Source organism: Trachinotus anak, unplaced genomic scaffold (genome assembly GCF_046630095.1).
Source record: "Trachinotus anak isolate AG129_WGS33_773 ecotype Australia unplaced genomic scaffold, CSIRO_AGI_Tana_v1 ptg000010l, whole genome shotgun sequence".
In the NCBI taxonomy this organism is placed as follows: Eukaryota; Metazoa; Chordata; class Actinopteri; order Carangiformes; family Carangidae; genus Trachinotus; species Trachinotus anak.
In genome coordinates, this window is record NW_027273861.1 from 21,365,423 (window position 1) to 21,386,558 (window position 21,136).

The 21,136-nt window shown below is 40.5% G+C and overlaps 1 protein-coding gene across 3 annotated transcripts in view; it reads right to left on the reverse strand.

Annotated features, from left to right (window-relative positions):
• The window catches only part of kank4 (KN motif and ankyrin repeat domains 4), a 74,217-nt gene that overhangs the window by 31,657 nt on the left and 21,424 nt on the right, over positions 1-21,136 (reverse strand). The window contains exon 1 of one of the 3 annotated variants that reach the window (XM_071486130.1): positions 546-883. The exons of the other annotated variants lie outside the window; for them this stretch is intronic. The gene's annotated coding sequence lies outside the window, so the exon portion shown is untranslated. Of the gene's footprint in view, positions 1-545; positions 884-21,136 lie in introns of those variants that run through there. 3 annotated transcript variants of the gene reach the window in all.

Sequence of the window (21,136 nt, forward strand, 5' to 3'; positions counted from 1 at the left end):
AAAATAGGAAAAAAGGAGGTGGCTGATTGCCCACACTGAGTAGCTCAATGCTCATTCCCTGTGTTGCTGGTGTGTGTGTTCGTGCAAACAGCTGAGCGCGTGCCTGCGTGTTGCCTGATTGTCGACCTGCCCACTTATTCCTTCCAGATTGTGTCAGCTGCCAAAGCGGTGTGAGCCGTGCTAACATTCTGCAAACATACATACAAACACATCCACACTCCCTCTTTCACACTCCTTCTCACACATCCCACGCAAACACATGTGACCTATGTTCTACCCTGCAAAAAATAGACAGGGAAAGAGGGAGTGAGAAAAGAGAGAGAGGGGTGAGGGGTAGCAGATCAAAGGAGGGAGGATGAGCAATGTGAAGTAAACAAAATTGAATTATGACAGATGACATTAGGGAAATCCAGAGATCAAACTGTTCATGAGAGAGGAAAATTGTTTGAGAAAAAATAATGAAAGAGCACAAGCAAACGACATAAAAAAATGGGAGGATGAGTCAGAAAAAGGAGTAAATTCTCATGGGGTGGTTTGCCTCTCACCTGCCATGCAGCTCCTGTCACCTCCTGTCCTTCCTGTCTCTGTGAGTGCAACTGACCCTGTCTCTCTTTTAACCTCAGCAGAGAAAGAAAGAAAAAAACAAAACAAAAAAAAAAAAAAACGGGTGGGAAAGGGGTGGAGGTGTTGGCAGACGGTGGCGCTGAGGAGGGGTGGAGAAGAGGAGAGGCTGTCTAGCTGGTCAGACTATCGGCTCTTTTAGTATGATAGATTCAGCAGCCTGCCCACTGCAACCAACTGGCCCAGAAAAAAATAACACCCAAAAAGATAAATGGGCTCAACAGCGAACACGCACACACAAAACCATAAACAGACACACACAAACACTTTAATCAACCACTACTGCCTCTCTGTATGCGCTGATAGTGCAGCAACTTGAAGTGTGTGTAGATGTGAGTGTGTTTGTGTGTGTGTGTGTGTGTGTGTGTAAAGTTTGGGATTTCCTGAAGTGCAAATGACCACAAGGGAGACATGAAGCAGAGTAGTGCTGTGTGCGCTTGTGTGTATGCCAACTCTCTGTGTATGGGTCTGTGTTCGTTCATGCATCTACTGGTGTGTGCACCCATGTGTGTTTCCAGGGTATGTGCGCGTGTATCTTAGTGTCTGTGTGTTTAGCCTGCAGGCACACGGCCTGCCCTACAGTGAACTCCCACCATGCACCACTCTAATTATTACTGGAGGACTTCAGGTCAACCCTGTGCTGCCACAGGGACACATGAGGCCTGCTTTGACCAGGTGCCACACTGGATCAACACTACCTTTCACTGAGGTATCGTCTCTGTGAAATTCAAAGAGTAAACGGCCTAGTTAGCCCTGTCCAGCTCAATAACAGAAAGCCTTCTAACGAGTAAACCCTAGCTAGCCCAGTTGGTTCTGAAGTGTAAATGAGGTAAATAATTAACTGCCTTTAAATAGGCTAACTGCCCACTCTAATGGTTCCTATCTCTTATCTCACTCCTGCACCAATCTCTCAGACCACCAGAGCTAATTCTCCTCTTAGTGTTTGTGTGAGTGTGGAACACATTTTGAAAAGCAAACATCTACCCTAAAACAGCTCAGCCGCAAGCATGCAGCCGCTGTAAAATATAGCCTGCACACTTTGGCCTGACGTGCCGTACAGATATATGGGGCACATGAAATATTTATATGGATATATGGCACTGCTGTAGCAATGCCAGGCCTCTAAATCAAACCAGTCTATGTGGATGTTGTCTGAGGCCAAAACAATATTTAACTCCTGTTCCGAGCTTTATTTTTAATTAAGACTGGAGGGAGAACAGTAAGGTTTTGGGTTCACGACACTGACAACAACTGACACTCACACTGCTAATAGCTTAACTGCTAATTTGCACTTAAACTGTGTCACAAATCAGTTTGCTTACTTCGATGGTGCTGTGTGTAATGACTAAGGAAGTTTATCAGAAGCAGAACATGTGACGATGTGTGGGAGAGTCATATTGTGATGCTGATGAGCTAGACATAGAGCACCACACAGTCCAGCACCTTGATACTCTGTATCTTGCTTTGTATGAGTATACATTGAACGGTGGAATATATTGCACATTATATATGATAAAATTGGTCTGACTGGCATGAACAGGAGTTAAATATTGTTTTGGATCTTTAGCACTAGCTTGAAAGAAGCTTTCTGTATGCAGAACATTCTTGCTTTAGGCCAACACATTTTTTTTATTTCAAAAATGATAAAAGAAGACAACGTTTCTTCCTTAAGAGTGTTCACTTACACAGTGAACCTTTGTCAGACATAAACTTAAGACAATGTTCACAGCTTCAATGGCTAAATCCTCAACTCTGCCTATATGTCTTACATGCTGCTTAAAATCAGCTCACATCCTTTCATCTAAAGCAGTGGACTGAGAGAGGGTGTGATGCAGCCTAGAGGGTTAAGCCTCCCTCTTGCCGATCACATGAACCATCTCCTGTCAGGAGGGATCAGATCCTACCTCAGACCCCTAGGACGACCAGAGTCTCATTCTTCTCTTGTATTTCTCTGTGTCCAAGTTAAACATTGTCTGTCCATCTCGCTTGTCTTTATGTTCAAAGAACTGAAGATGCAATGTCAAAATGATGTGCACGGAGACAAATAACGGTTGGGAGTGAGTTGCTGCCTCAAGTGAAAGAGTTCAAGTATGTCTTTGTCTTGTTCATGAGTGAGTAAGATGAAGTATGAAATGGACAGGTGGCTCAGTGCAGCAGCCCACAGCGATACAGGGTATAAGACTGACCCCTCCGTTGTGATTGGAGGATCAGAAAGTAAGGCAAAGGTGAGTTGAATGAAACTCAAAACAAACTAGTTTGCATTTTGCACCTTCTGAATTCAAAAATATTTATAGCTGTTCTGAATGGCAACTTTTGAACAAGGGATGAAATGTCTGTCTTCATAGAGAGGAGCGAGATGTGTTTAAGTTATAGACTGTATATAAAGTTTCACGTCACCCATAGGTTTCTGAAGAGTGGTTCAGAAGCTGATGCCCGACTCCACCTGACTCAGCTAATCCAAAAATGACCAAAGAGGTGGGGCGTGTGTGGAGCTGAGACCTCATTCATGTCAGTTTTTTGGCATCACCCACCTGTCAGTCAAAGCGGCCACACCCTCAGGTATAAGCCTCAATAACATTTAAACCGGTGAGTTTTGTAAAAATTCACCCCTCTACAGCTCCATGTGGGTTTCATTTTTCAGACTCAGGAGGTCTCGGTTTAAATATATGGATAATGGTGAACACTGTCACTCTTTCCTTGAAGGCATTTGTAGTGTCGTACTTATTTGTACAGACAAAAAGTGGCAGAAATAATTAATAAAATACTGAACTTGAGAGATAAGTTCAAATCCTGCATATTATCTCACCACTGTTCAAAGTGGCCATGAATGTTGGACTCAGAAAGTTACAAAATTTGACATTGGAAAGGTGTGGGTGGACGGGCTTTAGACACTGTTTAACCATCTGACATGGGCTACTTGAGAATGATCGAAGACCTGTGGGAAAAAGGGACTTTACCTGAAGGCTGGGACCCCTCAGTGTCCAGGTTTAGCTAATGAGACCCAGTAAACTCAGCCCAAAGAAACCACATGGTGCCATTACCTTGTGGACTTTCAACATGTAGGTAGGTGTAACAGTGTAGGTGGGGACCTCCCTCTCCCTTCAGACACTTTTACCCTGAAACAGAACTTTAATGTAGCGGTCCAACATTCCTGCGTGGGACATATGTGACAAACTGTATTGTTGTTTATCAGCAGTCTCCCTGCTCCAGCGTGGGCAAAAACACACAGTTAAAATGTTAAAATAACAACGGGCAGCATTATGCAAAGTCTGGCACCTCAGGATTCTGCAGAAGTATGTGTTTGCATGTATCTGGCTGTGAGTGTGAAAGCCTAAAAACATTTTAACTGGTACACTCCACAGCTCATAAACATATACTTCAGTGTAACAGCTTGGAGTCATATGCAGAGTGTTTTCACAACTGTGGGAGTTACAGAGAAACACTCAGCAAAAGAAAGTATTTGTAATATGCAGGATATAATTATAACTAATGGTTAGCGGTCACGGACAGGCACTGCAGTCATCACTCACCATCAGCCTAACTTATTTTCCTCCTGCTAATTTTTCAACCCTACCTCAAATCAGGTTAGACTGTCAAATATTTTGACTTTGCATGCATGTTCTTTAAATGATCTCAGTTCTGGGAATAGCAATTAATCTAAAATTTCATTACACTGTGAGGAATTTACCCCTGCTAATCTTTCTTAATGCCTGCTATGTCTCGCAGCATACTTTTGTGTGCTGTTGTTGCAGTTTTACTCTGCTCATCTAGAAATTTATGCAGAGTTTGGCAGCACACAGTTATCTGTGAGAGTCTGCAGCATGTGTGTGCGTGTGTGTGTCTGAGTGGGTGCAAGTGCAAAAAGCCAATTACTGTTTTTACTGGCAAAGCTCACACTTCTGAAACTTCATCATATCCAACAGCTTGAAGCCTTCTGGAAGTAAAAGTTTTCGTCTCACAATGAACTAAATACACAAGCACAAAAATGGTAGAGAATGTAATTGACTAACACATTATCAGTTATAGGATGTGAACTTTTTGTTTTGTCTGTGTAATGACACTAGGGCCTAGAAATGTGCATCCATTTATACCATAAATTTGCCGAGTGCAACTGTGGTTGTGTTTTGAATTGCAGGACAGTTTAGAATTGAGTTTTAAAATATGAAAGATACATGAGGAGGATATTCTGGATGATGCATGAAACTGAACAAATATGTACAGTATGATCAAAAAAAAACAAAAAAAACATCGAGTATCACTCAGATTCAGAGACATTTCTCCTGGAAACCATCTTAATCCAGTAACAGTTATATGTAAACATTCACAAATGAGAACATGTTATGCTTGGGGGTACATAACATTTCAGTTAAATCCTATTTGACAGTGTTTAGGCTTGACATGCTTTTCATAGTTTTACAGTGTGCTTCATTTATCAGTAAATAATGTACATGCTGTATTTATATTTTATGTTCAGCAGATACATCACCACATCTTTCAAACTGATTTTTCAATGTTTTGAACAGATGGTGTGGGCACATTTTATTGAAGCCATACATCATTGCTTAGATACCCACACACACACACACACACACACACACACACACACACAGCACCAGCTATCTGTGACTGGAAGTGGAAAACTGGTCGTTCCAGACCATATATAGACTAGACTACCTTTGTATCACCAACTGCTGATATCAGTGGCTGTCACCTCCTGAATGTTTTTTCTTTTTTCATTCAAGGAAAGCACACACATAGGCACAGAGCTAAGAACAACACTCAACGTACACTCTTTGACTATGCACTGCATGCAGATACCAGTGGATTTTTAGCCTGTGCAACTTCAACAAAACCTCTTCTCTTAGGTCAAAATTTCTGTTCTTTTCTTTTTGTGTAGGTGACTGTGCGTTGCTTTGTGTATGCCAAGGTGGGGGTGACAGAGGCAGCGACATGGCATGATATTCATTCTAAACACTTTTTGAATGTTATAAATCAGCCAGGAGTGAAAGGAAGTACAGCTCTTGTTATTTTAGCTTTTTCAATGAGCAGGAAAGCAAAATTTATCCAGCTAGCAAGACGCTGCACAAAGAAAAATAGCAAAGTATTCAAAGAGTGAGGATTTCTCCTGTTTTATTTTAGGCTCGGATGCAAAATGAGTCATGGCAAATGACGCAGTTATAATTATATTATCACCATTAAGATGGTTTTAAGATGGATTCACTAATCAAGCTATGACCAGGATTTTCCACTGTGAACTTATGTGTGTGCGTGTGTGTGTGGGAATGTGTGTCTATGTAGCTGGGGCCAGGACTGGCAGACATCCTGAGGAAGGCCAGTTGCTGATAAGGCCTTCAGGCAGGGAAAAGACTGTTTATACACTGAAACAGACATCCACTGACCTAAGTACAGGGCACACCTCACTGCTCAAGTGGAAATGACCTGAACTGTGGTGAGCGCTGTGTGTGCATGTGTGTGTACATGAGGCCAAAAAAAGAGAGATAGAAACAAAATAGAAAGAAAATAGCCAAAAAAAGTCAGATAGATATTAGACTGCTGACTGAAATCCATAATTACAAAAAAGTAAATGCAGCCTTTCTTGCATAGTTGCCTGACATTTAAACATAATGAGAAAATGCATTGTTGCATTGTAAGAGTATGCAAAAGCTAATGTGTGCTGCCCTCTACTTTCCCTCTAAAATCACGGGGACACTGCACCGTAGTTCAGTCATTTCTCATTCTGCAGCCTTTTCTCTGCTCTACATGTAGGTGTAATCCCTGTGTAAGTGCGCAGGCTGACAAGGAGGCGAAACTAATGCAGAGAGAAAAGGCCTCCCTGTCGGCATGCAGGAAAAGAAGCTCGGAGGGACAAAAGGGAAACAGAACGAGTGGACACAGAAAAGACACAGAGACACAATTCTTGTCTGAGCCACAGTCTTCCTCTGTATGCTTCTCTTACTCCTTATACATTCTGACTTGCCCAGATGCTTTCCTTTGTATTTCATAATAGTACATTTCCCTGGTGCGTCATGTCATTTCAGACTCTCATCAGAAGAGTCACCATAACCTACAAATTCTACTAACAATGTGTTGTTCTAGCTGCCGCAGACAGCCTTGTTTTGAAAGGGAAATAGAGCAGGGAAGTATCTGTACCATAGTCAACAGTGTGCATAACAACAGCTTTGGTGTTTTTTTTTTTTTTTTTCATTCTTCAAAATGTAAACAAAATCTGAGCTAGAAATTCTGCAACACATCGACAAACTACGGCCAAGCACTTGAAATAAATTGGCTTTTGGATAGTGTTTGTAACTTTGTAAGCACTGCAGCCCGTCTTTAAGTGAGCATGATATCTTATGTGAATTTTATGACTCCTTTTTTATCTGAGTCAATAAACTGTAAAACAACAAAATCAATTCTATTCCTTGCTGGTTCAGTGCACTAGATGGAGATGAAGATGTGCACAAGCCATCAGGAATTTAATCCGGGCGATTTTTGAGCTTGCACGTTTCCATCAGGTGTGAAACGATGCATCCGAAGCTCGATCACAATGTGATCAGCTTTCATTGATTTTTGGAAGAAGCGCTTTCCAGTGGCTGAGGGCAGCAGCAGTGGAACTTTGGCATTAGTTTCTCATTGTCTGTCTCCCTCCCTAAATGAGATCTGTTTTTATTTATCACCCAGTGTCACTCAATCTTACTGTCTCTCTCTGTCTTTCTTAGGGGGTCATCTGATTTGGAGGGACAGGGACAAAGTTTATAAAACAGAAAACTGGAGAAAAAAAAAGAGAACCCAGATTCGTAAGACAAAAAGATTTCAGGAAAGACAGAGATAGAAGAGATAAAGAGAAGAGTTTTATCATGAAGTGTGGGTGAAGCAGGGCTAAGCAATAACCCGATTGTGGCTTTGGTCTGCTCTCTCCCACAGACAGCCTCTTCCTGTAGGGCTGAACTCTGCCGACCTGTGGGGGCGAGAGACCGCACAGACCACAGGCTGGGCTCTAATATCACTGATAATCACTACGGCCAAGAAATCACAGATAGAAAACGCAGGAGGAACAAAGTAGAGAGACAGTGTTCACGTGTCTGTTATTTTATCAATGTTTTACTCTCTTTATAGCAGCACATCATGTATTTCTGTCTCTGTCGTCATATCTGACTGTGTTTATTCCTGACCATGAATCAGCCCGACAGCGACCGAAGCCCAAACAATGACCAGAACAGACAGCCAATGCATCTCGCCCTCCAGTCTATAGGGGGAGAGGTGTAAGTTGTCCATGTAAACAAATGCAATGCTATACAGGCATCAATGGGAAGCAGTGGCCTTGTTGTGGAGTTCAGAACAGTCCCGTCGTAGACTACATTACCACATGATGATAGTATACCTCCCGAAACAAACCCTGAAGCTGACTGTGATTGATTAACTAACTAAAGTGGATTTCAACTCTTGGCAAGTTTATTCATCATGTTGTGAGATGGACAGAAAGCAACAGCTGCAAAGACAACTGTGTCTTCTAGAAACCATGTTTATATACAACTAAAGTGCAGCAGCAAATATTGCAGGAAACATAAAAGGATCAAGTTCAGAGGCATTTTTTTCAATGAATGAATGAAGCTGCTAACAACAGCAGCAGGGTCATGTCTGCGGTTAAGAGGGAAATGAAACGGTTTTGGTTGAATGTAATTAAACCGGTTGTGTCTTTCTCCAAACCTAGCCAGGATCAATCCTTGACCAAAGCCTTGTCCCATCATAAAACAGATTTGTGTCACAAATATCATCCTGCCCAAAAAGCCTGTGTATGTGTTGTCTAGACGGAAGTTAGAAATAATGTGTTTTGTTGTTTGATTTGAAGTAGTTGTCGAAATGTTTACAAGGCAAATGCTTCCACTCAAGTTGATGTTGTGCCAGTGTCTATAATATGAAAAAAATCTCCAACAAAGACAGGGTTGGGTAAGTTTGTAACTGCCAGAGATGTAATGCTGACTATATGCTGGTAACTTCTCTGGATCTCAAACTGTGCTGCCGATCAATGAGAAGGGCCGATGTATTGGGAATATTGAATATATTCCATGATTTTCAGTGATCAATGTGATATTTTGATTATCAGTGTCATAAAGTACCTTAATTTGTCCAGTATTTAATTTGCTCAATTAACCAAAAACAACATAGCCAGATCATGTTACTGTAAATAGAATCTCGATTGATTTTCCAGAAAATATAAAATGTCATGAAGTAAAATTACATATGGATAAAATCTTCTATCACTGTAGATCGCCCCCTTCGAAACTGAAATGAGGATTAAAATGTTAACATGGCTAATAGTAATAATGGACAAAAATATGGGAATAACATCCAATCATAAAAAAGAAAAAGAAAACAAAAGCAGCCGGATTAAGCCCACATTGGAGGATAAGGAATTTTCTACCAATGAAATTACACCCAGTAATAAGGTTGGTTGTAGATTTCTGTTTACATTTGTAACTACAACTACAACTATCCCCAGGCACATCTGAGCATACTGTGTGCCACACTATACAAGTGGAAAACAGCAGTGTTAGCCAGGAGGCTGCCTCGGCTCTCAGCACAGGCAATTTGTTGAGTCTGAAAGGAAGCTACATGGGGTCACGACCTTGTCTCAACAATTCCCAGGAATCTCTCCTTACATAAGTGAAAATGGGGAGGGGGGGTGATGCGTTGGGGGTCAGAGGTGTGTTGATGCCAAAGGGGTTAAATCTATTCCGTTGGTGTTCAGGCTACAGGAGTAATGTGTTACATGTGACAAGATTTGACAGCTATGACAACAAAATGTTATGAATACCAAGAAAAGGCCTCACAGACATCAGATGTGAGCCGTAATCATGCAGTAAAGATGTTTAAACGCTATGAAGAAGAAACAAGATTTTATACAACATATACTTGTCTCATAACCCAAAATACTCCTGCTCTAGACCACTGAGTATTGCTCACACAAAGCAGACCCATCTTTATCTGCCCTAAGGGACTCCTTTGTGTGAGTGCAATATTTTCCTTTGAGTTAAAAAAGGAAAACCGCATGATAGCATGTACATAAATCTTTATAATTCAAACAAAATGCTTTGAATTTCTAAAAACTGGGGCCACATGTTGGCTTTGGGGATTTGCATAATTGCTGATAACAATGGAAATAATTTCTTTGGGTAAATAAACTGTCTTCTGTGGGAATTTGTTCCTGGTCTTGTTCCAGCAACATGTAAACAAAAAGAATGTAGACTCAGGCTTTTTACTCCTACTCAATGTTTTTTTATCAGTTCGAGAGGAGAGAGGAGAAAATTAAAAAAAAAAAAAAAAAAGTTGGGCAGAGACTAGACAGAAGAAGAAGGAGGTGTAAAAGGAGGCAGCGCTGGTGACTCAGCCGGCTGAGCTTCCCAACATGTACGTGAAATCAAGGGTTCAAGTTTGGCTCACGGCCCTTTTTGCATGTCACACTCACTCTCTTATCTTTCTTGACACCCTCCATAGTTCCCTATCTTAAAAAGCCAGAGTGTCAAACTAATCTGGAAGATGAAGAGCAACCAAAGGGAAGAGGTTTGTTTATTGGCATTGTAGACAACAGCTGCCTACGGCTATGACAAGAAGAGTCAAGACTGAAGCCTTTAATTTCTTTAACCTCCCTGTCTCACCACCTGTACGTCTTTTTTATGATTTTCTCCTCTTCTCCCATCATCTTTGTTACCACACTGGGAAGCACACTAAATACAGCAGAGTACTGCAGGCAGATGGACTGACAAAGAACAGCAAAGCGATATTGGACATGCATGAGGAACGAGGTCTGCCGGGTACAACGCAACAGATGTTGACCGGGCATTGTTTATGTATGGGGTTATTTCAGTGGTGCATATAAAATAATGGTTGAGGCTGAATGAGCCTCAGAAGGAAGAGACTGACAGATAAAGAGAGTCACAGAGTGATTATGGGGAATAAGAGCAATTATAAATAGTCAAAGGACTGGAGAAACACAAGGGTCTGACCTCTGACCAGAGAGCCGGAGATTCTAAAAGAGAGGAAGCTTTAATCCTTCTCTGTCTGAGTATAAAGCTTGATTTATAGTTTTACATTAAGTGGTTTTACTGTAGCTACAGAGCCTACGCACACAGCTTCCACGGCTGACGTGTGCCAAATCAAAAAGTGTAAGTGTCGGAGCCAATAAATCCACAGAGGTACCACATGGGGATTGAAAGAATTGAGACTGGTTGTTTGTGTTTACTTTACGTAAAGTGGAGATTGTTCAAACGTAAAGTGGAGATTGTTCATAGTGAATACAACATTTAGGAAGATGAAGAAAGTCTCCTTTTCATTAGCACACATTTAACAAAAATATGTCCACTGCAAACTTTCTGCTCACTACTAAAGTACATGAACACGGAGCCACGCAAGTATTACTAGGGTGGCAATGCAATCATTGACAGCATGATCATCGTTGCAGTGGTTTTAGTTAAATGTAATTAAACACATTAATCCAACCAAAAATGAAAACAAATATGCTGTCTATGAACATTTTTCTGATCGTTTAGTTTCAAATTAATAATAAATCCATATCAATTTAACAGAAAACATTATAATGTTGCATATACATGTGATTTCTAGGACATGGCCAGCTTTATGATGAGAAGCAATCAACAAGTGCAATCTGACACCACAACTACACTGTAACTATAAATTAAAATGTACTCTGTGGATATCCAGAATGGGACTACTGTTAATATAAAATAAATGAGTTAGAATAAAATCAATCCACTTTCAAATGCTCCACAAATGAAATGGTTTCAAGATAATTGTAAGACATGAGTCAATTATACAGTATAACCATGTCTTTTGACTAAACTAACTAAACTACGTCTGCAACCACACTAAGCTCACTAACTAAAAACACTAACTAAAAACAGTCCTAGCGGCACCTCTTTCACAAGCATGCACACACGAAATTCACTTTTCAGTTGTGATTGACCCTTTTTTTTTTTTTATCAATGATGGGAAAATAAGAAATTCGGGAAGGTTGAGAAAAGCAGAAATGAGAATCAAGGGATATCACAGACAAAGAAAGAGAGAGAGAGGGGTAAAACAATGACCCTGAAGAGTGAAATGAATCAAAGTGAATAGATGTAATCACAAGCTAAAGAAGGACAGGGAGGAGAACTGACTGGCAGACAAGATGGAGATGAGGGGATGTTAATTATTGGACACGCCTGTAGTGCACAGATTGGACTCATTTTGACAACAGCGCTTTTAATTTTCTTCCTTTCTTGCTGCCAGCCGAGATATCATTAGCCAGGGTGTCAGTGTGGTATATTTTGTATTTTCTAGAGGATTTCATGGAGCTTTTCAACACAAGATTTCTATTAATTTCTGTGGAAGGAGTGCGGCCTCCCTGCACTTGTCTTTCTGAGCACGTCTGTGCAATCGTTTTAATTAACCAAAGTTTTTCTTAAGTGCTTTTGATCTTGTGCTGTAAGCATTTTCATCGGCTCCTGACCAACCCTCCTTCAGCCCTGCTGCAAAATGTAGCCCCTTGATTTTCATATTGACAGCGGTGTGGTTTGTTTGCCCCAGAGGTAGTGGGGAGATGCTGTGACTGCTGCGGCATCAGCGTACGTCACATTCAAAGATGCTCAACACACACAAACAAGCAGAAACACAAACAGTGCACATAGGCCACATTTACAGCAGCTTGAGAGGATGCAGTATGTGCACACATTAGAGGACTAAACACACACATGCACACACAGATGTTCATGATCTGGGATATGCTTAGCCGAACAGTGGGGACATCATTTCAGCCTCCCCATCCCCCTCTGTGTTGCAGCTGAATCCTAAAATCTCATCGACCACAAATCTATCAAAGTGATATGTCCTATGGGGGCTACCTGCTTCTGTGTGGCGAAACCCCTGCTCAACTCACCTCATTCTGTCTCTCACTGTCTAATAGAAGTCATCCATCTCTGCAATAACCAGTGTGGGCTGGGAATAAGTAAGTAACTTAAGATTCCTGCTAGAGAAAAAGACCAAGGGCTTTATCTCTTCTTAAAGACCCAGAGAGGGAGAAGGAGGTAGAGAGGGAGAGACTTCAAAGCAAAGACCTCAGTATGTTTATATGGAAACCTCCCAGCACTCCCAGTTTTCTGATGCCAAAGCAAACATTTCACAGTGGAGACAAGGGCCTGAGACAATGGCTTTCTATTTGTGTGGCCATGAACATGCTAGATTATCTTTGACAAGCATGTTTGATATGCATGCATATCCTGTTAGATAAAGGCTGAGGGTTTGAAGCACAGTGACCAAACATATGTCTTAACAAGTGGAATCTGTTCATATGCCAACTTGTTTACTCTTGTCATGTGATGTGATGTGATGTGATGTGATGTGATGTGATGTGATGTGATGTGATGTGATGTGATGTGATGTGATATGATGAAATGCCATGAATTCTTGTTTTACTGTTGTGAATTTCCATTTTGAAAGTCTTATTCTAATGAGATGCTCGACAGTCCCAATCAAAGGAGCTGAGGAGCATTCAGGATAATCTAACAATACTGGAGGTTTGTGCTGTGAATATCAGTTTTCAGCTTTGGTTCTGAGAAGAAGCCAGTCAGATGCAACAAATCACAACACTGCACCACAGTTGCAAAATTAATTTGAGAGTGATCCCAAATCTGAAAGTGAACTGAATTCAACAGCCAAAGATGTTTTCAGTATTCTACAAAAAGCATAATCTTTAGCTTTTGCTTGATGTTAGCAGCACATGAGACAGAATTTTATGCTTCATAATTCATAGTTTCTTACTGAAATCCTACTTTGGAGATGTCATTGACTTCTCTCCTTGAAGTATTCATGTAGGCCTGCACCTTTTGATTTTATGATATTTTGTGTAGTTGCTCATGTTTTGCACTAATTTCATCCCCACTCAAGCCATGGAAATGCTCACATGTTAAGAGTTGCCCAACACCGTGGAACTCTTCCTGTTCCACAGCTCTACTGGTCACATTTTAATAGTAGATGTCTGAAATTTACAAATCAAAAACTAACAGTAAAAAAGCAGGAAAGTCTTCAGGCATCTGTTTGTAGTCCTGTATAATGACAATAAGCAATAACACTGGTCCTGTTGTCAGATATTATGCACTATGACCTAGTTCTTTTCATTCAAATGAAAAACAGAACCATTATTATTAACTGTATCCAGGACAGTCCAAAAACAAAACATCGACACTTAACTACAAACCGTGTTAGTGCAGAAAAAAATACCACATAATTAAAAGCAATTCATCACCGTATGATACAGTTATATTTTCCTCCCAAAGGACGATTTATTGTCTTAATTTATTCTTAAAAGATTAAACATTTATTCTTTGTTAGACCCATCTTATAATCACCTGAAAAACAGAGACTGTATTCATCATCTGATAACCTTGTTTTTCTAAGGCTGCTTATCTGAGGACTCTGGCATGTATCTGTTCTGGCACCACAGAGGCACTCAGCTCATTTGTATTCTCATTTTGAGGCAATGTATTTCCTGTTTCTGATTCCCTTTCTAAATCTCTGTCTGATATTCTGTTTGTAAGTGGTACTGATCTAACAGTGTTTGGTTTGCTAATTGCTTGATTTCAGAATCTCTATATACAGTATTTGACTAAATGAGAGACGCTTATTGTCTGCTTATTGAGTTCAATTAATTTAGGAGATAGTGTTTGTCCACTGAGAGATATTTGTGAGAATATCCTTTTTGAAAATGGAAACAGATTTCAGACCTGCACCCCTTTGTAATTGAACATCCAGGTGGAGGCTAGACTCCATGTGTAGTGTAAAGTTGTACTCGTCTCCCCTTCTCATTCTCTTCTAATGAGCAGAAAAGGCTGTTTGGGTACAAACTCTTTCCCAATTCGGTGCCACCCGGCTCTGGCTTTGAAGTTCTAAATTTTCCTCACCTCGTTAACCAGCTCCCCCATTTTTTAATCATGAGTCCTCTTCTGCTTTGCCACGAGCAAAATCGAAAATCTGAAAATAAAACATCTCAGTCTGTGCCATGTAGCGTGAAATATGATAATGTATGTAAGAGAAACGTTTTCTCTGGGGAAAATTGATTTTCCACTCGGTTGCGGCTGTGGCATAATCCATCACTTTTGCATCTTGGTGCACGGAGATGAAGAAAGTGTTGGTCAGAGGGTTGTAGCTGCATTAGCTGCACCTCGTATTTTCTGATGTGATGTATTTTCAATTACGGTTGTTGGGGGGGCTAAAAACACTTTCTCCTGTAATTTATGGTAAAAGAAAACAAAGGAGGTGCATTCATTTGTTGAAGCAACAGCGTCTGTCATATGGGTACATGGGTTTTAGACAAAAGGTGATGATGGATGGACAACAGATGTGTAGCTACACTTCTCTATTGCTGAGGAGGGGCAGGTGTTAGTGAGAGACTGGAAAAACAACTATTAAACACTGGGTCAGGGCCAGAAAGATATACACATTACAAGAACGGAAAGAGGATTTGATCCGGGATGACTGATGAGGTTATCAAGAACCTGAGTTATTGAAACCATCAAGGATTGAAAAAAATGTGAGTCAGTAGTTGAATGTTTACCTAAGTGCTTATGCATTTATTAGAGTGATTTGATACGAAGGTGTCTCCACCCTCAGTTCAATAAAAACACGGGATGTGAGTGCAACTTTTTTATAGCTTCCACTGGGGTGAATGGTCTCTTGTATCTTTAATCATTTCCAACAGGGGCTCTCCGGTGATGCTGAACTCATTTTTCATCCAGTCACATGACAGAAAATTGTATAATATTAATAACTCTAACAAATACACCTTCTTCTTTTTCTTCTGTGTGTTAATTGGATTGCAAATGACTACATACATTATTCGTCAGTGTGTGACTGTGTTGGAGATTCATGACATTAAGTCACCTGAATAATTACAAAAAAAAAAAAAAGAAAAAAGGAAACATTTCATTATTCTACTCCATTAATATAAGCGATCAACTGACTTTTGACTTCCCTGGATTCTTGACCTTTACTCAGTAATGCTTTAAAACTCTGCTGCATAATAATGTGTTCAACATCTTCCCATGTACAAAAGTTACACCGGTGACAAACATTTGCAGGAACTTTTCCCATTAAATATGGAATTGAATTAAAACCTGATAGACCTCTGTATTCCAAACCCATTCCTTCACTTCACATCCATTTAATTAAGCACTGGTGTTCTGGTGGTGCAGCCTCGCTCTTCCCAGTCTCAACCTGAGCAGAGGTCTAATCAGCCAGAATAAATGAAAACACCTGTGTAGGTCTGCAGGGCCCTTAAATGGGTCACACTCAGTGGTGCACAGGTGGTGCTTGTTCAGCTGACTGCTGGTTCAGAATAGAAATGCATGAGAGGGAAACAGCAGAGAGAGAGATACTGTTTTTGACTTTGCCATTCTGTCAAAAGACACTGAAAATACAAAACCAGAAACATTTCATCTGACCCACAGCTTTCAGACCCTGTCAGCCTACTTACACTACCAGTCCAACACTGTAGTCTCCTCTGTGCCTGTCTCCTTCTCTGCCTCCTGCTCTCCTCTCTGTGCTCCTCTGTTTTTTATCATGACTCCTCATCTCCTTTGTTCTGTTAGAGCTCAGTGCCCACTGTGGATTTGTCTTTCTTTCCTCTACTTTCACAGGCAAGCAGTTAAACCACTCACTTAATCTTATAATTATTGTTTAGGTACTTCTAACTCATTGGATAGTACAGGGGCACACAGCGTTACAAGTACATGCTGCTGATATACCAACTGAAAGGCCCAATTTAATTGTGTTCAGGCTGGCTTCGCTTCTAACCAATTTATCTTCTGGTCACAGCGAGAGGAAGAGAAGGGAAAATATTGATCAGTGCTTTCCTCACACCAGTGTGTGAGGCAGCTGGTGGAAGTTCAGTCAACATAACTCTGACAGTAGCATCGAGAACTTTGGAGGATGTTCGAAGTCTCCTTGAAACATTTTTACTGTTTATTTTGTGTTTAACAAGGAGACTACACAAGTGGAAAGGAGTTCTTAACAGGCATTAGGGACTGTATACTATTATACATCATAATTTGGTGCAGTAATCTCAGCTTCAAATTTAAGGTTTCATAGAGGTCAGAGACTGTGTGGCAGTCAGTCCCATAAAATCCATCCATGATCCCTGCACAGATCATGGGTGAATTCCATGTAAATGGAGACAAAGCTCCAAGCCATTAATTTCAAGGGCAGCTTTTATTCTGCTGTAAACCAAAGAGAAAGACACACAGATAGCCAGAGTGAGAGAGGAAGGAGGGAGTATTCCCTGAGCAGGGGAGAGATATCAAATGAAATCCGTCTCCCACTCCTTTCCTTACCACCTCCTTCTCTCTCCTTCAAGGAGAAAGAAGACTCAGGGAAAGAAAGGGTTGCCAAGGTCACTTTCTCTCTTTCACTCTCTTGTCACACACACACACACACACACACACACACACACACACACACACACACACACACACACACACAAATGTATATTCACATCATTTCCGCTGATGATTGGAGCCCTGCTCAATTATTCACTGCAGCGGTCATGTGACTGCTACATACACACACAAGCACTCTAAAGATACCCATGAGGATATGTACAGAGCAACATGAGGCATTTTAAGCATCAGTCACATCTGTTAAATTAATAGTGACACCGTTTTGGGAGAAAAGTTAGTCAGAAAAACACCATCAGGATTTATTCTCAGTCATCCAGGTCATGGTACAACTTTACAAGCTCAAGCTCAAGTCCAGCTTCCTCTAACGCTGGCAGACCTGGTTAAAATCTTGATATAATTATATTTTCCAGTATCAGTATATATCATCATAGTATGGTGTCATCCTGTTATGAGTTACATGAGGCAAAACTCTTCATATGTCTATTGCCACCAGCAGTTGCTTTCAGGTGAACATGATGTTGTTATAGCAACCATTAATGACAGCAGTTCACCTGACACCTACATCGACCATTTTGTCAAAATATTGACAGGCAGCTTTTATCGACTCCACAAACGCATTATTACATTTTTTTTTGTAGCTGTTTTGTGCTTTAGCAGAATTTAGATGTTCTATGACCAGTTTTCTGAAAAACAACAACAAACAATTTGGTATTTCTGTTACAGTCTTTTCAATTAGTGTTTTTTTTTTTTTTTTTGTTTTGTTTTTTTTGTCTGTCACAATGTTTCTTCTCTTCCGTGGAGAAGCTGGGGTCACATGCTTCAATTAAATCATAATTTCTGTTTCCATTTTGCTTTTATCAATCAACCAAATTTTCTAATCATTTTTTTTAATGCACAACTTGAATTGCACATAAAACAGATAATTAAATGATCGCTTGCCTAAGTACTGTGACATCTATTTTTTTCTACTTTTAGCATTGATTCTGTGTCTACTGTATTTTATTTTATTTATTTTTTGCCGTGTGTGTGTGTGTGTGTGTGTTGTGTTGTGTTGTGTTGTGTTGTGTGTTTTTTTTTTTTTTTTTTTGGGGGGTTCACTCTACCCACTGAAATATAATTTGTTGTCCCCAGGGTAGGGATCCTACAAACTTTGGTGATCGCCAAGAGACTGACATTTCAGTTTTTTAGTGAAATATCTTGACAGTTTATGGATGGATTGCCACTAATTATTAGTTTTTTGTTTTTTGTTTTTTTTTAAATTTTGAACAATACTTTGGTTTACGACCAAATATCTAATAATCTTATTAAACTATCGTGACACTCTGAGGGAGGAATAATGGATGAATAGAGGCAGAGGTATTAAACACACACGGACAGGTAGAGATACGATAAAGACCTAAAAAGGGACAGAAAGAGCAAACAGAAGTTAAAAGGGAGAGGTTGAAAGGTCTGCGGTGTCTCATTATCCGTCTCACTGTCAGGATAAATATAGCTCAAACATGTTGGAATATAAACACATGGGAACATATGCACACACCACAGACATTAATCACCTCGAGGACACACAGCAGACAGCACAATCATAGTGCACAGGAAGTTCAAGTACAAAGCACGGGAACAGGGGTTAAAAGTTGACACAAAGATGATGGTAGATGATGGACCCAGAAGGTATAACTACATGTCCACGTCCACACTCACACACATATTTTGAAGGTCGGATACAATTTTTATATTGCAGTTGTTGTGTCCATTTAAAAAAAAAAAAAAAAAAAAAAAGATGAAAAAATGGCTTACACTACTCCTGTGGAGCAGAAAAAGACAGCGTCCAGTCCTTCCTCCCTCACCTCAGCTCCTCAAATATCCATATCAACCATATCGACAGCCATGGTGAAAAGACTGCTCCCCAAGCATCATTTTGTTTACAGAGCTGCCCAAATTACTAGCTTCTTGAAATAAGCTTGAACTGCTCTCTGGTGAAGTGAAATGGGTGTATTTAGGTTCACTGTGGGACAAAGGGGGAAGATGCAGTGACAATTTCAAGTGACACAGACACACTGTTATATATACACACACATATTGTTATGCTTGGCAAGGCAAAGACACACAGGCTACAAGCTGCTGCTTCATCCCTGTTTGTTTTGTGAGATTATTGTGAACTACCATCTGAAACAGAATCACTGGTTTCGCTTTAATTGCAGCTAAAAATAATAGATATGAAAAGAAACTATAAACAAGAGATTGCAAATGAGAGAGATTTGCTTTTATTTCTCAGTAAATCTAACTACAGAGGAAGCAAAGCCAACTTGAGACTCCTCATAAAACTCTGGGTCAAGACTATGGGCGTTTTCAAACATACTATTCATTCGCTCTGGTCCAAATCAGTGGATGAGTTGGTTCGGTTTCTTTTCACTCAGTTAAACAAAGTGCACAATGTGGAAGGTACTGCAGGAGGTCATATCTGCTCAAATATCAAGAGGGGAATATACCGTGTTGCTCGCCCAGGTCAGACCTTGATTTGACTAGCTGCAAACAACTGTTGGCTTCGCTCATCCACATCCCAGTGTGCAAAGAGCCCCTAGCTGTGGCAGCCGTTCAGCTCAAACTTGTGTGAGTGTACCTTGATGCTGGGTCAGATTGAGGTTGCATCACAAACAAAGCACTCCACAATTTGTGACCAGACAGAGACCACATCCTCTTCCGGGTCTCGATTTAGTCAGGTAAAATCAGCGTGTACACATCTGTCCAAAGTAATCATATCGATGGGGAAGACAAACCTGAATCTGATTCAACTGGATTAAACGTGGCAGGTTTGAAAATGCTTTAGGATTCACCCATTTCTTTTAAATGGTTGCAACTCTCCCTGTGGACACCGATGGTGAATCCCAAGAAGAAATCTTGCCAAAGTGACCATACAAAACACGGAGGTAGCCTCTTTGATGTCTTTTGAAGTGATGTATTGAAGCCTGGGGTTGGATTTGTCGCCGACTGTCATCTTGTTGGTTGTCCACAGCCAAAAAAAAAACAAAAAAACAAACTTGGGCAAATGGGCTGAGTGTAATAGACTGAGACATCTGTGAATTCAGCAAATACATCTCCACTTCCCGAAGAAAATATTTGATGACATGGTATTTCAGGAGAGAAGATGGAAGTTTCCCCTTCATTTCAGCATATAGTAGCCATTAGGGGAACTACAGCTTGGGGGCACTTCTGCTTAACAGCCCACTTAAATAGGTTTTGTAAGACTTTAAGAAGGCTGCAGTCATACCAGGACATGGGCACTGGGTCACTCAACTGCGCATTTGCACACAATGACAGCTAGACAATCCAAATGGGGAGAGCACAATACGGTCTGGCCTGAAGGCTGCTAATTTAGAAACACACTTTGTTCAGGCAGCAGAGAGGACCCCAAAAAAAATGGCTGGATGGCTGACTCAAGGCAGACGGAACGCTTTGAGGCAGCTCAGACGCTTATAAAACATGTAAATGAAAGATGGGGGAAATGGGATATGAGACACATCAAAATTTAATATTGAATTGCATTGAAGTAAATATAGAGCTAATAAAAATATGTTACAAATTAAAGTTGGGTTGTGATGCATAACACATTTCATTGATCCCTGTTGTACTTGCCAACACAGAGAGAGTAGCAGACAGGGACACAATGTACCTGCTTTAGCCGTGATAACCCAAAATGAAACATCGCTTTTACACGTGCAAGGAAAGGGCAATTTTTACAATTAAAATGATAGAGTCCTGGCAGCCAAGTAGGAAGCTGATGAAGTGGTATTGCTTTCCAAAAGCAGGCGGCAGCAGAAGGCACTCAAATGGGAGAAGAATAGGCCATGGTCTGTGAAAACTTGGCTATGTTGAGGAAACCCGCTGTGCAGGCTTGGAGCACAGTTTTTGCTCATGCATGTGCTTCCCACTTTGAATGACATGCAATTTTTTTTTTGTACAACCAAAACTAATTTAAATTTTCTGTAATGGATTCAGTCATTCTGGGATCGATTTAATGCGACTTCAAGAGTCCTGGAGTGCAGGAGGAAATGTGAAAAATAAGTGAATTTTGAAGA